Raw genomic sequence first — 16352 nt, forward strand, 5'->3', positions numbered from 1 at the left:
GTTATTACAAAGAAAGAGTGCTGATTTTCTTAAAGTCTCTTTTTCATTAAAACAAATCAAAAAGGCATTTATGTTTTTAGAGTGTTAAGAGTTAACAACATACTTCTAAATACAAGGCTGTCTTTTCAATCTCTGTAGAACAGATTTTTATTATGAAAAGAATGCCATCTGGCTCCTTTTTGGCAATGCGTGAGAATTCTGCTCTAAATAAGTGAGTTTTCCCCTGAAGTTTCTGATGTCCGCAAACAATGGCTAAGTTTACCATGCATTTTTTATGGCAGACAAGAAGACACTAAAAGAAAATGTTTTTTGAAAGATGATTGACACACCTTAAAATTATTCACAACTAAGCAAAGTACAGGCAGACTAATAATGAGAAAAATAAGTTAAAAAGTACTACTTGTGGTTTTTGAACTACATTTAACAGCAAAACAAAGTAGAAACTAGAAATAAACTGTGGGACTTTATTAAAAATGTACTGGCAGAGCCAGGTGTGATGGCATATGCCTATGATTCCAGCTACTTGAGGGGTTGAAACAGGAAGATCACAAGTTGAAGGCCAGCCCAATCTAGCAAGACCCCATTTCAAAACACAATTTTAAGAATGGGTAGAGTGCTTGTGGGGCATGCACAAGACCCTGAATTTAGTTCTCAGGAGTACAAACAAAAAAAAAAATATATATATATATATATATATATATATATATATATGTGTGTGTGTGTGTGTGTGTGTGTGTTTGTGTGTATGCACACACACACACACACATCTCCAAATAAGTAAGATCATAACAAAAAAGTATACAGCAAAATTAAAAATTGTGATTCCAAAAAGATCTTTCCTCTTTGCATTTAACACCTCGGAATATGACAATGCATTCACAGTATCTACATCTTGCGGGAAATCTCCATTTTCTGAACTTATGGGTGGCAGCTACTATTGCCATTAATGGTTGCTGAAATGTTCCAAGGGAACTGGGTCCTTACAACAGAAATGTTAGTATGTAAGAAGGGTAAAATGACAAAAAACATATACCACATGATATTATACTTGGAATAATTTTTAGACTTTGAGTTTTTTTTATATATTACAAAAAGCTATTATTTTGCATTTCTAACATGAAAAAAAAACATCTCATTTCTTGATCTCTTATAAAACGCACATTTTTTTTTCTTTTTTAGTTACTTATGACAGTGGAATGTGTTACAATTCATATTACACATATAGAGCATAATAGTTCACATCTCTGCTCATATACAAAGTATATTCATACGAATTTTTGTCTCCATACATGTATTTGGCACAATGATGACCATCTCATTCCACCATGATCTCTAACTCCATTTTCTCTCCCTTCCCCTGCCACCCCTCTGCTCTAGAGTTGGTCTATGCCTCCCTGGTTCTCCCCTCCCTACCCCACGATGAATCAGCCTCCTTATATCAGAGAGAACATTTGGCATTTGTTTCTTTGGGATTGCTTAACTTCACTGAGCATTATCTTCTCCAGCACCATCCATTTATCTGCAAATGCCATGATTTTATTCTCTTTTATTGATGAGTATATAGGATTTTGGAAGAACCCTGCACGTTTTTATGCAGAAATTAACAAGTTGATTCTAAAATTTATATGAAAATGTTAAAGATATGGAAGAGCCAAAGAAATTTTAGAGAATTTAGACTGCTTAAGATTCACTGTAGACCTACAGGATTCAAGATTTGAGATATTGGCCTAGAAAGAGACATTTAAATCAACAGAATAAAATAGAATCCAAAAGTAGACTCTCATGTATTTAGTGAAGCTATTTCTTTTTTTAAAATTGATTTTATTTTTTTTAATACATGACAACTGGAATGCATTTCAATTCTTATTACACATATAGAGCACATTTTTTGTATCTCTGGATAAAAAGTATGTTCATGTCAGTTTATGCCATTACACATGAACGATATTTTTTGCATTACAATTCTTAATACACATATAAACAACATTTTTTCATATCTCTGTTTGTAAATAAGCTATGATGACACCCATTTCAAGTCTTCATATATGTACTTTGTATAATGATGTCCATCACATTCCACCATCCTTGCTATTCCCCTTACCCCTCCCTTTCCCTCCCACCCCTCTTCCCTATCTAGAATTAATCTCATACTCCCATGCTCTTCCTTTCTACCCAACTATGAGTCACTCCTCTTATATCAGAGAAAACATTCATCATTTGTCTTTTGGGGATTGGCTGACTTCACTTAGCATTATCTTCTCCAAAGCCATCCATTTACCTGCAAATGCCATGGTTTTGTTCTTTTTAAATGCTGAGTAATATTCCATTGTGTATAAATGCCACTTTTTTATCCATTCATTGATCTAAGGACATCTAGGTTGTCTCCACAATTTAGCTATTGTGAATTGTGCTGCTATAAACATTGATGTGGCTATGTCCCTGTGATATGCTGTTTTTAAGTCCTTTGGGTAAAGTGGGAGAGGAGGAATAGCTGGGTCAAATGGTGGTTTCATTCCCAGATTTCCAAGGAATTTCTATACTGCTTTATCAACTGGCTCCACCAATTTGCAGTCCTACCAGCAATGTATGAGTGTACGTTTTTCCCCCATATCCTCACCAACACTTGTTGTTTTTCTTCATAATAGCTTCCATTCTCACTGGAGTGAGATGATAGAGTAGTTTTGATTTGCATTCCTCCGCTTTCTAGAGGTGATGAGCATGTTTTCATATATTTGTTGATTGATTTTATATCCTCTTCTGAGAAGTGTCAGTTCAGATCCTTGGCCCATTTATTGATTATTTGTTTTTTTGGTGCTTAGCTTCTTGAGGTGTTTATATACCCTAGAGATTTGTGCTCTATCTGATATGTGAGGGGTAAAAATTTTCTCCCAGGATGTAGGCTCTCTGTTCACCTCACAGATTGTTTCTTTTGCTGAGAATAAAAATTTTAGTTTGAATCCATCCCATTTATTGATTCTTCTTTTTAATTATTGTGCTATAGGAATCTTATTAAGGAAGTTGGGGCCTCATCCCACATGGTGAAGATTAGGGCCTTCTTTTTCTTCTATTAGACACAGAGTCTCTGGTTTAATTCCTAGGTCCTTGATCCATTTAAGTTTTCTGCATGGTGAGAGATAGGGTTTCAATTTCATTTGTTGCATATGGATTTCTAGTTTTCCCAGCACCATTTGTTGAAGATGCTCTCTTATCTCCAGTGCATGTTTTTGGCACCTTTGTCTAATAGAAGATAATTTAAATTTTGTGGGTTAGTCTCTGTGTCCTCTATTGTGTACCATTTGTCTACCAGCCTGTTTTGGTACCAATACTATGCTGTTTTTGTTACTATTGCTCTGTAGTATAGTTTAAGGTCTGGTATAGGGATACAACCTGCTTCATTCTTCCTGCTTAGAGTTGCTTTAGCTATTCTGGGTTCCTTATTTTTCATGAATTTCATGATTGCATTTTTCTATTTCTATGATAAATGCCATTGGGATTTGGATGGGAATTGTGTTGAACCTGTATCGTGCTTTTGGTAATATGGTCATTTTGATAATTTTAATCTGCCTATTCATAAACAAGCAAGGTAGATCTTTCCACCTTCTATGGTCTTCTTTTTATTTTTCTCTTTAGGGTTCTGTAGTTTTCATTGTATAGTTCTTTCACATCTTTTGTTAAGTTGATTCTCAAGTATCTTTTTTTTGAGGATATTTTGAATGGAATAGTTTTCCTCATTTCCTGCTAAGAGGATTTGTCACTGATACACAGAAATGCTTTTGATTTATGGGTTTTGATTTTATATCCTGCTACTTTGTTGAATTCATTTACTATTTCTTGAAGTTTTCTGGTGGAGTTTTTGGGGTCTTCTATGTATAGAATTATATAATCAGCAAATAGTGCTAGTTTAAGTTCTTCTTTTCCTATATTTATTCCTGTAATTTCTTTCTTCTGTCTAATTGATCTGGGCCAGTGTTTTAAGAACTATGTTGAATAGAAGTGGTCAGAGAGGGCATCCCTGACTTTTTTCATATTTCAGAGGGAATGCTTTCAGTGGTTCTCCCTTTAGAATGATATTGGCCTGAGGCTTAGCATAGATAGCCTTTATAATGTTGAGATATGTTCCGGTTATCCCTAGTTTTTCTAGTGTTTTGAACATAAAGGGGTGCTGTCTTTTGTCAAATGCTTTTTTTGCATCTATCAAGATGATCATATGATTCTGATGTGTAAGTCCATTCATATGATGAATTACATTTATTCAATTTCTGTATGATGAAACAACCTTACATCCCTGGGATCAATCCCACTTGATCATGGTGCACAATCTTTTGGATATGTTTTTATATTGGATTTGCCAGAATTTTATGAAGGATTTGTGCACCTATGTTCATTAGAGATATTGGTCTGAAGGTTTCTTTCTTTGAAGTGTCTGTGTCCGGTTTTGGAATCAGGATGATATTGGCCTCATAGAATGAGTTTGGAAGTACTCTCTCTTTTTTTCTATTTTTTTCTCTTTTTTTCTCAGCTGAGATACATTGAAGAGTGTTGGCATTAGTTCTTCTTTAAGTTCTTATAGAACTCAGCTGTGTATGCATCTGTTCCTTGGCTTTTCTTGGGTTGGTATTCTTTCGATGGCTTCTTCCATTTTTTTCACAGGATATTGGTCTCTTTAAGCTGTGTATATCTTCCTGACTCAATCTGGGCAGATCATATGACTAAAGGAATTTATCAATGCCTTCACTGTCTTCTATTTTATTAGAGGATAAGTTTTCAAAATAATTTCTAATTATCTTCTGTATTTCTGTAGGGTCTGTTGTGATATTGCCTTTTCATCACATATGCTGGTAATTTGAGTTCTCTCTCTTCTTCTCTTCATTAGCATGGCTAAGAGTCTGTCAATTTTATCTATTTTTTCAAAGAACCAACTTTTAGTTTTGTCAATTGTTTCAATTTTTTCTTTTGTTTTGATTTCATTGATTTCAGCTCTCATTTTAATTATTTGTTGCCTTATTTTTTGCTGCTGCTTTGTTCTTCTTTTTCTAGGGCTTTGAGGTGTAGTGTGAGGTCATTTATTTGTTGACTTTTTCTTCTTTTAAGGAATGAACTCCATGCAATGAATTTTTCTCTTAGTACTGCTTTCTTAGTGTCCCAGAGATTTTGATATGTTGTGTCTGTGTTCTCATTTACCTCTAAGAATTTTTTATTGTCTGCCTTGATGCCTTCTGTAACCCATTGTTCATTCAGCAACATAGTGTTCAGTCTCCATGTGATGCAGAATATTTAATGTTTAGTTTGTTGTTGATTTCCAATTTCATTCCATTATGATCTGATAAAATGCATGGAGGTACCTCTACTCCTTTGTATTTGCTAAAAGTTACCCTGTGAAATAGTATATGGTCTATTTTTGAGAAAAATCCATGGGCTGCTGAGCAGAAAGTGTATCTGCTTGATGCTGGTTGATATATTTTATATATGTCAGTTAAGTCTAAGTTATTGTATTATTGAACTCTATAGTTTCTTTACTTAACTTTTGTTTGAAAGATCTGTCTAGTGGTGAGAGAGGTGGGTTAAAGACACCCAAAATTATTGTGCTGGGAGGTAAATTTGACTCTTGAACTTGAGAAGAGTTGTTTGATGAACATTTTTGCACCATTGTTTGTGGCATATATATTTATGATTGTTAAGTCTTGTTGGTGTATGGTTCCCTTGAACAGTATGTAATGTCCATCTTTATCCCTTTTGATTAGCTTTAGCTTGAAGTCTACTTTATTTGATATGAGTATGGAGACCCCTGCTTGCTTCCTCAGTCTATGTGAGTGGTATGATTTTCCCAACCTTTCACCTTCAGTCTGTGTATGTCTTTTCCTATCAAATGAGAATCCTGTAGGCAGCATATTCTTGGATCTTTTTTTAAAAAAAATCAATCTGCTAGCCTATGTCTTTTGATTGGTGAGTTTCAGCCATTAACATTTAGGGTTACTATTGAGATATGGTTTGCATTTCCAGCCATATTTGTTTATTTTTGTTACCTAACTTGACTTGGTTTCCTCTTTGATTAGTTTTTCATTTAGTGTACTACCTCCCTCTGCTGTTTTTCATGGTTGTTTTTTAATTCCTCTTCATGAAATATTTTGCCAAGGATGTTTTGTAGTGCTGACTTTCTAGGTGTAAATTATTTTAACTTTTGTTTATCATGGAAGTTTTTCTTTCTTCTTCAAATCTGAAGCTTAGTTTTGCTGGATACAATATTTTAGTTGGAACCCATTATCTTCCAGAGTTTGAAATATATTGTTCCAGGATCTTCTAGCTTTCAGGGACTGTATTAAAAAATCTGCCATTATCCTAATTGGTTTTCCATTATGTATAATCTGATTCCTTTTTCTTCTGTCTTTTAAAATTCTCTCCTATTTCTGATTGTTGGGCATTTTCATTATAATGTGTCTTGGTATGGGTTTTTTTGTGATTTTGCATTTTCGGTGCCCTGTAGGCTTCTTGGATTTGGATTTCCATTTCATTCTTCATTTCTGAAAAGATTTCTGATATTATTTCATTGAACAGATTGTTCATTCCTTTGGTTTGGACCTGTGTGCCTTCCTCTATCCCAATAACTCTTAAATTTGGTGTTTTTATGCTATCCCATATTTCTTGGGTGTTCTGCTTGTGATTTCTTATCATTTTTGCTCTGCTGCTACATTCTTTTCAAGATGATAGACTTTGTCTTCCTGGCCTGATGTCCTATCTTCTAAGTTGTCTACTCTGCTGGTGATGCTCTCATTTGTGTTTTTAATTTGGTTTATTATTTATTTCATTTCAAGGATTTCTTTCTTTCTTTTTTATACCTCAATCTCCCTGTAGAGGTCATCTTTTGTTTCTTGGATTTGTTTATGTAGCTCATTGTCAAAGTGATCTTTCAATGTCTGTATTTGTTGTCTAATGTCTTCTTTGAGATTCCAAAACATCTGAATAATGTTAATCTTGAAATGTTTCTCTGTCATTTTTTTCTGCTGTTTCTGATAATTCTTCTAATGATGTGTGTCTTCAATTGTTTCTGGTATTTTCTTCCCTTGTCTTTTCATGTTGCTGGCATTTCTTTCCTGCTCTGTGGGACTGGTGTTATTGCTTTTATCCTATAGATTTGTAGTGCTCTTTTATATTCCAAGATCCCTCCTTTGTGGGGAAGGACAATGTTGACAGTTCCCAATATCAACAATACATCACCTATGTGTAAATTACTGCTATTAAGACATTTATAGTTAGTCTCAATGTCTAGTAATGTTGGATTCAATTATAATTTAAAATATAATCAGTAATTTCATAGAAGGTGTACATTTTCTGGTGGGAAACAGAGAACTGGGGGTCAGGTGTCTGATGATATGTTAACGGGGAAAGATGTGAGGGCAATGGGGTTAATAAAACTTAGGAAATTTGGAGGAGAACTCTAATCAATAGTGTTAGTAGCAGGAGAATAGACAGCAGGTAATTTAGGGGAGACAAGTACGTGGCAGGACAGTAGAATGCATAAAAACAAACACATATATGAATTTAGAAAATTACAAGAAGTAAAAATTAGGAGGTTGAAAGAGGAAGAGAGAGAGGAAGAAAAATAAAAAGAAAAAAGAGAACAGAGAGAGAGAAATATAAAAGGGGGTCTTATGCAATTCCTCTATATGATATTATTCTGGTGACTCAGTTCATAAAGTTCTATTTCATACAAATTTCTTAGTTTCACATATGTTGGAGTTGTGAGGACCAGAGGAGGAGGGGTAGAGGAGAAAGAAAGAGGATAAAATGGAAGAGAAGAAAACAAAAAAACAAAACAAACAAACAACAAATCACCCTCAGAGTTCGGTTTTCTTCTCTTCTCTTTCAGTAGGTAGAGTTGTCTAATCCAAGCTTGAGTCTCTGGCCTCAGGGTGGTGCAGGCAGTCCATCCTGAGGTACTTAGAAGTGAGCTGGGTGAGCAGCCACTCCTGGTCTTCTGGGAAGGTGTGGGCAGGCACGCAGACCTGGGAGACAAGCAGCTTCCTCAGGTTGCTCATCAGGCCCAATAAAGGAGCACAAGCATCCAAGTGGAGGGTGCCCAGGTGCAGTGCACTTCCACCTTCTGGACAGAGTCCAGCTGCAGTAGTCTCAGGACCTTCCTGGTGTGGCCGGTGGGTTTCTCAAAGATCTTCAGCCTCTTGCAACACAGGTGTACCATGTCCCTTCTCTGTGTGACCCACAGGAACAACTGGGCATGGAATTCATCCAGGGGCCTTTCTGTGAGGCACAAGTCTATGAATACCTTCAAGGGTGGCTTACCTGCCATTGCTGGACCAGGTTTAATGTTCAATTCTTCTTCATGGCCTCTGATGTGCAGGCATCGACCTTGGCTCCAGACCATGTCTTCCAGAAGTGCTGGGGAACATTCCACAAATACAGCACCTGCAGTTTCCACCTGCTGTGGGGATGAAATCAGAGTCTCAGCCCTGAGGCCCCTTCCTTCACCTCTCAGCTGCTGCTCCCTGCTCCACTTCTTCCTTCTGTCTCACTCTTCTCTACACCTTTCCCCTACAATCCAGCCTAGTGTCACCCCACTTCTACAGGCTGAGGAAGGGGCAGGTACAGCCTCCATCATGGGTCACCTTAGCTGCCCCAAGCACCTCCACATCCAGAAGCCACTCCCAGATGGGGCTCAGCATGGCCAAGGCCTCTCCACACCTCCTTGCTGGCAGAGTAGGAAAACCTTGGTCCACCCTTCAACATCCACTTTCCCTGGATCTATCAGTCATGGTCAGTTTCTTGGAACCCAATGGTGTTCCCTTCCAAGCTACCTGGGTCCCCCTTACCTGGGGCTATCCTGCTGGGCAAGCAACATGTCCAGCCCATCCAGTGCCACTTGGATCATGTCAAGCTGTGGCTTCCTCATCAGGGCCCCCAGGGGCAGGCAGGTGAAGGACCAGGCCTGCACCATTTTCTTCAGGACCTCAGTGTGTCCCCTGCTGAAAGCCTCCAAATAGAGTGGTGGGAGGAGCTCTATGGGCAGGTACTCCAGATCCAGAATGGCCCTAGACTTGTCGCTCAGCAGGCTGCTCCCTGCCAGCTCCAGCAGCATGGATGGGGACTGGATGCTCATCCTGGGGAGTCTGAAAGAAGAAGGATCCTGTAAAATGGTCCAGGGAAAAGGCCACTATCCCATACCTTGCCAGCCACTGGGAAGGGGGTACTGGGGAGTCTAAGCACACCTCACCCTTATGGGGGAAAGCCTTCAATTATTATTTTGTCCTTGTAAAAGTGGAATTGGAGTGTCATGTGACCTAAGGCAGTAGGCTCCTCAGTTTCTGAAACTACCATGCCTGGAAAAGGACATGTCCTCACATGGGTGACATTATTTTTAATTTTAAAAAATTAAATGAGCAATTGTAAAAGCACATGCCCATGTTATAAAATACTTGGAAATTACAACAGAGTCTCATGGATATCTGTTACCCTTGTGAGATTCTTCCACCTTAGGGGGAGTTGAAGAGAACAAATAGATCAGAACAGAGTCTGTGAAGTGTTGCATGAGATAGTTTTAAGCTTTTGTTTAATTTGTTTAAACAAACAATAAAATCACAAAACCATGTAGGCCTTAAGGTATAATTTTGGGGACTTGGGACTGGGTATTGAACTCAGGGCACTCAAGCACTGAGCCACATCTCCAGCCATATTTTGTATTTTAGTTAGAGACAGAGCCTCCCTGAGTTGCTTAGGGCCTCACTGTTGCTGAGGCTGGCTTTGAACACCAATCCTCTTGCTCCTCAGCCAATGGAGCTGATCGGATTACAGGCACATACCATTACCTGGTAATAAAGTATCATTTTAAAGGCACACAAAGTAAATATCTTAAACATCAAAAATAGAATTCCAATCAATTAGAATGATATAGAATTTCAATCATTCTCCTTGGTTAAGAAATATTAAAGCAGCTTTGACTGAAGCTCAGTGGTGAAGTGGTCACCTAGCAAGTGTGAGGCCCTGGGTTTGATTCTCAGCAGCACATAAAAATAAATAAATAATTGGCAGAGGATATAGCTTAGTTGGTAGAGTGCTTGCTCACACACACAAGGCCCTGGCTTTATTTCCTAGTACCACCTAATACATAGATAGATTCATAAATGTATTGTGTCCCTCTCAACTAAAAAAAAAAAAAAGAAAAGAAAAAAGAAGATTTGGGCCTTTTGCAAATGCCTGTAATTCTAGCAGCTGGGAAAACTGATAGGAGGATCACAGTGGGTTCGAGGCCAGCCTCAGAAGAGTAGGTGCTAAGCAACTCAGTGTGACCCTGTCTCTAAATAAAATACAAAATAGGCCTGGGAATGTGGCTGAGTGGTTGAGTGCCCTGAGTTCAATCTCTGGAACAAAAGTTGAGAAAGAAAGAAAATTGAAAGCAACATAAACTAAAGTGGAAATCCTAATGTTCAGCATAAAGTTAAAATCACACTGAGAGGCAAAATCTAAGTCTTAAATTGGTGCATAAGAAAAAATCAAATACAAAATTGTTCCTACCTCTGCACAGATGAGGTGGGAATGGGGTAGTGCTCAGGGTGGTGAATGACTTACAGGACCTGAGCAGATGGCCAGGCTGGGATCCTCAGCATGCCAGGGTTGGACTCCTGGGCTCCAGGACTCTTGTGTTTCTCCTCTGGCTCTGAAGAAGCTTTTATTGACCTCCCTGACCACGCCCCCAACTCCACCTTTTGACTAGCATGCCATCAGAAAGCAGTATCTGATCACATTCCCCAATCTCCACCCATGTAACCCTGATTGGATTTTCTTCCTCCAGATTAACTGATATAATCAGATTTTCATGCATGAGTGCAGAATCAGGGATAGTGAGGGTCAAGGATGCCTCTGTCCATGCACTCCACACCATGGACTAATTTTGCCCATATGTGACCCTCCTGCTCCTGCCTGTGAGACAGAAAAGCCCTTAATCCCTAAACTAAGAAAAACTAAAACTCCAAAATATCATTGTAAAGGAAACCTTGTTCATATCAAAATTAATTAAAAAATAATTTTAAAAAATTCCAGAGAGAAAACAGGTTTTTGAAGACAGTAGCATCACCCATGAAGAAAACAGAATGGACACCAGATATCCAACTGCCAACAGTCACATAGGTATCCAGTTACTGTGCAGCATATCTAGACCCACTGAGAGAGGAGGCATGGACAAGGAGGGTGGAATCAGTCTTCAAGGCTTAGGAAAGACCTCTTCAGTTTGTCTCTTTGTACTGGGGATTAAACCCATTGGTGCTATACCACTGAGCCAGATCCCCAGCCCTTTCTATTTTTTTTTTTTTTAATTTAAAGACAGGTTCTCACTGAATTGCTTAGTTCCTCACTAAGTTGCTGAGGCTGGCCTCAAACTTGCCATCCTCCTGCCACAGTCTCCTTTTATTTTTTTAAAACAATGTAGGTACTGACATTATTTTCTTTTCCTTTGGCACTGGGGATGGAACCCAGGGGAGCTGTACCACCAAGCTGCATCCCCAGCCCTTTTCATTTCATTTCAATTAACTAATTAAATTATTCATTTTTGTAGTTTTGGTACCGAGGATTGAACACAGGGGCACTGTACCACTGAGCTACACTGCCAGACTATTTTATATTTATTTATTTATTTTTATTTTGAGACAGGTTCTTGCTAAATTGCTGAGACTGGCCTTGAATTTGAGATCTTCTGGCCTTAGCCTCCTAAGTAGATGGGATAACAAGTGTACACCATCACACCCTATTTCAAATTAAAAAATTTAAAAGGTAAAGCATTTGCCTAGCATGTACAAGGCCCTGGGTTTGATCCATAGCACCAAAAATAAACAAACCTGTAAATCCAAAACCTGTGTTCAAGTATACTTGTTAGAGGTTGTTTATTTGTTTGTTTTTTCCATGAATCTGATTGTAGTTACTTGTAGCAAAAAAAAAATTCAAATGGTAATTCATATGATAAACACTTAGAAGAGCCATGGTTAAAAATCTGTTGGTAATATGCTGTAACCAGCTATTAACAAGGTGATTTGGTTGTTTTAATATAATGTCCAGAACTATGTCTGACAATATGTTAGTTTTTTTTAAATAAATTTAGTGCAATTTTGAAGCAAATATTAATAAACAGCCAAATAAATATAACTTGAAAAAGTTATGTCTTATTTGACAGGGTTTCCCATCATATCAAATTAGGCTAATTGGGTTAATATCTCTCTTCTAGAAATCCCTTGAGAATTTCTGGATCCCTCTGTAATATCCCAATGTTAGCTCAAGGTCAAGTGACAATGTAGAATTTGATCCTAGAGAAGTTAGTCAACAATCTCAAAAGGTTTAAAGCACTTAGTGAAAGTAGGGTCTTAGATCATTATAAAAGATAAGTCATTTAGCCAGAGTGATGAAAGATTTTGAAAGCTAATACAGAAAATTATGTCATAGGAAATAGTACTTCAACTTTTATCATAGATGACTAAGTTTTCCTTTTTTTCAAGTAATCAGAGACCTTGTTAAAACCAACCTAAAACTCCAGAGGCTGAAGGTTCAAAGCCAGCCTCAGCAAGAGCAAGGCACTACTAAGCAACTCAGTGAGACCCTGTCTCTAAAGAAAAATGCAAAATAGGACTGGGGATGGGGCTCAGTGGTCGAGTACCCCCCTGAGTTCAATCCCCAGTTTGTGTCCCACACCACCCCCCAAATAAACCTAATCTGAAGCATAAAAAGTTACCTCCCCCCAGTACTGACCATTGAACCAGGGGTACTCTACCACTAAGCCACATGCTGAGTCATTTTGGTTTTATTTTTAAATAGGCTTGACAAATTGCCAAGTCTCATCTGAATCTTGACATCCTCCTGCCTCAGCCTTCTGGGAAGCTGGAATTACATGCATGGCCCACTTCACCTGTCTTGAAATGCACTTCTTAGAGTGAAGCTCTTTGACAGCTGTTCATCTGGAACATTCACATGAAAGCCATCACAATTTTTAATTATCTTTGATAACATTTGCCCACCAATTTCAAAATGTGCTTGAAAATGAACCATAATAGTCTCAGCTGGAGTGCAGAAGAAAGGCTCTCCTGGAGTTCCTTGGAATTTGTGGGTCCCATTCTGTGTTTTATTAATCTCTTGAGAACCAAAGATAAAATCTTATGATCTTATTTGGAAAGTCAGGGGTTTGGAAGAATTTCTTTTGGATAAGGTGGTGGTTTTGGCAGAGTCCTCCTGAAAGATTCTTTGATCAAACTACCAAGATTAAGGACCTTCTCCTGCATGGTCCCTTGGCCTCCATTTTTGTCAGGTTTTTGGTACAAATAAATTCATTTTGATTTGCAGACTTTCACAGTAGCAGCATCAGCAGGGACACTGTGGTCATGGAATATTCTAAGCCGTGGTCAGTGTTGGCTTCCTTGAGTTGTGTAAATCTGATGGCAATCATTTGGTACACACATGGCTGCTGGACTGTGTGTGTTTGTGTGTTTGTTTGTGTGTGTGTGTGTGTGTGTGTTTGTGTGTGTGTATTGGTACTGGGGATTAAACTTGAGGCATTTTACTACTGAGCTGCATCCTGAACACTTTTTCTTTTTTAATTTGAGAGAGGATCTCAGTATTGGAACCTTCAATCCTCCTGACTCAGCCTCCCAAGTTGCTGGGATTAGAGGTGTGCATCTAGGTACCTGGCCATAGATCATTTAAAACCCTTGAAAACCTACATTGCACCAGTGGGCAAGTACCATACCTATAAGATGAATAATAGACTTGGACTGCAAAATTCCTCTGGATGAAGCTTTCAGGGAACCCAGATTTATCCTGCTGAATATGTCAATGATGTAGGGTGTGCTCATTGATAAAAGGCTCTCATTTCTTCTTTAAAAACATTTAGATTTTTATCAGAAATATCACTTTTTACTAGTTAGGGCACAAGTGACTTCCTGATGAACAGCAGGACAAAGAGATCACTTATCCTCTGGAGTCCTCCTAGGCCAAATCCCTCTCAGATTGCACTGCTAGTAGACAATTCAAAGTGTTCAAACTTTTTATAACAGTTGCTAAAATATTAATAAGTGATTTTCTTTCCAATTTAGAGATTCCTACCTGAGGTACAATTTCACTTACAGAAGAATGAAATCCTTAGCCCTTTCTGGTCATAGGTACATTAATCCATTTTCTGTTACTGTTATAAAATACCTGAGACAGGCTCAGTTTACTTTTATAAAACAGATTTATTTATCCCACAGTTCTGAAAGATGCAAGGCCAAAATCAGGCAGCCCTCTTGGTTTGGCCTGTGGGAGGAAGCCAAGGCAAAACCTGGGGCTCAGGCTCAGGCTTCTAAACAGCTCTCAGGAGGACTGACTCAGCATCTCAGGAGAGCCATTCCTTTCTAAGAACACACATCCAATGACCTCCCAGGAGATTCTGCCTCCTAAAATCACCACAATGAGGTTTATCTTTCTAATGCATGAAGCTTTCTAATACACAAAACTGCACCAAACCATAGCATAGGGATACAGCTTGATGTGACCAGAGCCATCTCAGTCATAACTGCCATTTTACCCACCAGTTAATCCTGACACACATCACAAGCCCTGGAGGCCAACAAAGTTGTTAACAATCACAGAAACATGTTGTCCCTGTCTCTGATTCTCAGACCTTTACTTTTCTTTCCCCATTTCTTTTGTACTGGGGATGTAACCCGAGGGTGTTTTACCCACCATCACTTTTTATTTTTTTATTTTAAGACAGGATCTCCTAAGTTGCTGAAGATCTTTGTGAGTTCCCCGGATGGCCTTGAACTTGCCATCCTCCTGCCTCAGCCTTCCCAGCTGCTGGGATTACAGGCATGACCCCACCCAGCCTGGCCTGACCTGTTTCTTAATATCCACTGATGTGTCAGAGACATTATTGTTTTTGAGAATGTCCAGGTATCATCCCAGTGGCAGTCCAGCATCTTGCTGCTGCCTGAGAAATGCTTCTGTCCTTTAGTCTCCAATAAATAGCATTGGATGCAATCCTGGGTCTATCTGTCCCTAGCATTGGTCTCATGGACCCATCTTCCTTGGTAAGGTTATATAAGTTGCTTTGAGAAGATTATCAAGAGCCAAAAGCATCCTGGAGTGTAGTACAGGGCCACATTTCTCTGAAGCACAAAACAATTGGGCTTGGGAACATATGACAGACTAATCAGAGGTCAATACATGTAGGACCTTAAGTTAGGGATGTCTCCAGCTTTTTAAGAGGATCTCTGGCCTTTTCAGGTAGGAGACAGGATGAGCTACTGGGCTCGATCCACTTAGGTGGAAAATTTTATTTTATTTTGTTGTTGTTGTTGTTGTTGTTGTTGTTGTCACACAAGGTGAATCATCTAGCATTCATGAGAGAAAGGGTCAAAGTGAATCCCATTATCCAACTCTTGGTGGTGGTATGATGTCACAGTCCTTTACCACATCTGCCTCTGCATATTGACAGGAGGAATGTGTAGTTTTGTGATAGTAGGAGCAAATGCGACTCCATTTTGTTTTATGACTTCATCCTGTAAAACAACCATGCCAAGTAAAAGAGTCATGACTGGGGCAAGATGTTCTTTTCCTTTTGCTAAAGAAACCTTTAAGAACACAGAACTACCTAATGGGGCATTGTTTCTGTAACTAGGGTAAGGGGGCTCTGTTTTTGTAACTGGGGTGACTGGGCTGTGATTGTTTAGGCTTCCCTCCGCTTCACTGCACTGTCCTACTTCTGTAACCTGGCTTGCTTGCATTGGCTAGACCCCCCCCCCAAACATCCCTTTTGCGGTTTTCAGGCTTATAAGGAGTGCCCTTGCAATTGTTCGGGGCTGATCAGGGGAACAGCTCTATGTTCTGGTCAGCCACCACTGGTGTGCTTCAATAAAGGCTTGATTCGATTATACATGAGTGGTCTGGAAGTCAGTTTATGAAACCCTGGGACAAAGCTTGAACTATAACATTTGGTGGCTCACCCTGGATCCATTTCTTCCTTACCCTCACACCAAATTTGCCAACAATGATGGGCCTTTGGACCTCGGCCCTGGAGTAGAGGGGAGCTCCTGAGAGACGTTCCTCAGCCTCACTCCGAGGACGATTCCAATCCATCCTAAGATGCTCTGAAAAGCCTCCTGCCGCCTGTCAGTTCTGGGGAGTCGACTCTGGGGGAAAAGGTCAGATTGGACACAGTCGCTTACACCTTCCCCGGGACAGGACGAGACATTGTCACTGTCTCCCTGGAGGTCTCCCTGTGTGACCTCATCTGTCTGTATGTGGGGCCCACTGGAGGCCTCCCTGGGAGGCCTCATCTGTCTGGGGGCAGGACGAGATGTGGTCTCTGCCCCATTAGAAGTCTCCCTGTG

The 16352-nt window shown here is 39.2% G+C and overlaps 1 pseudogene; it reads right to left on the bottom strand.

The window, feature by feature from the left end:
* Positions 1-8377, bottom strand: part of LOC124099326 (rho GTPase-activating protein 29-like) — a 28099-nt pseudogene extending 19722 nt beyond the window's left edge.
* Positions 8378-16352: the final 7975 nt, after the last annotated feature.

The sequence above is a fragment of the Marmota monax genome, unplaced genomic scaffold, assembly GCF_021218885.2.
Source record: "Marmota monax isolate L192 unplaced genomic scaffold, Marmota_monax_Labrador192_F-V1.1 WCK01_AAM20220418_F8-fsc01153, whole genome shotgun sequence".
NCBI lineage: Eukaryota > Metazoa > Chordata > Mammalia > Rodentia > Sciuridae > Marmota > Marmota monax.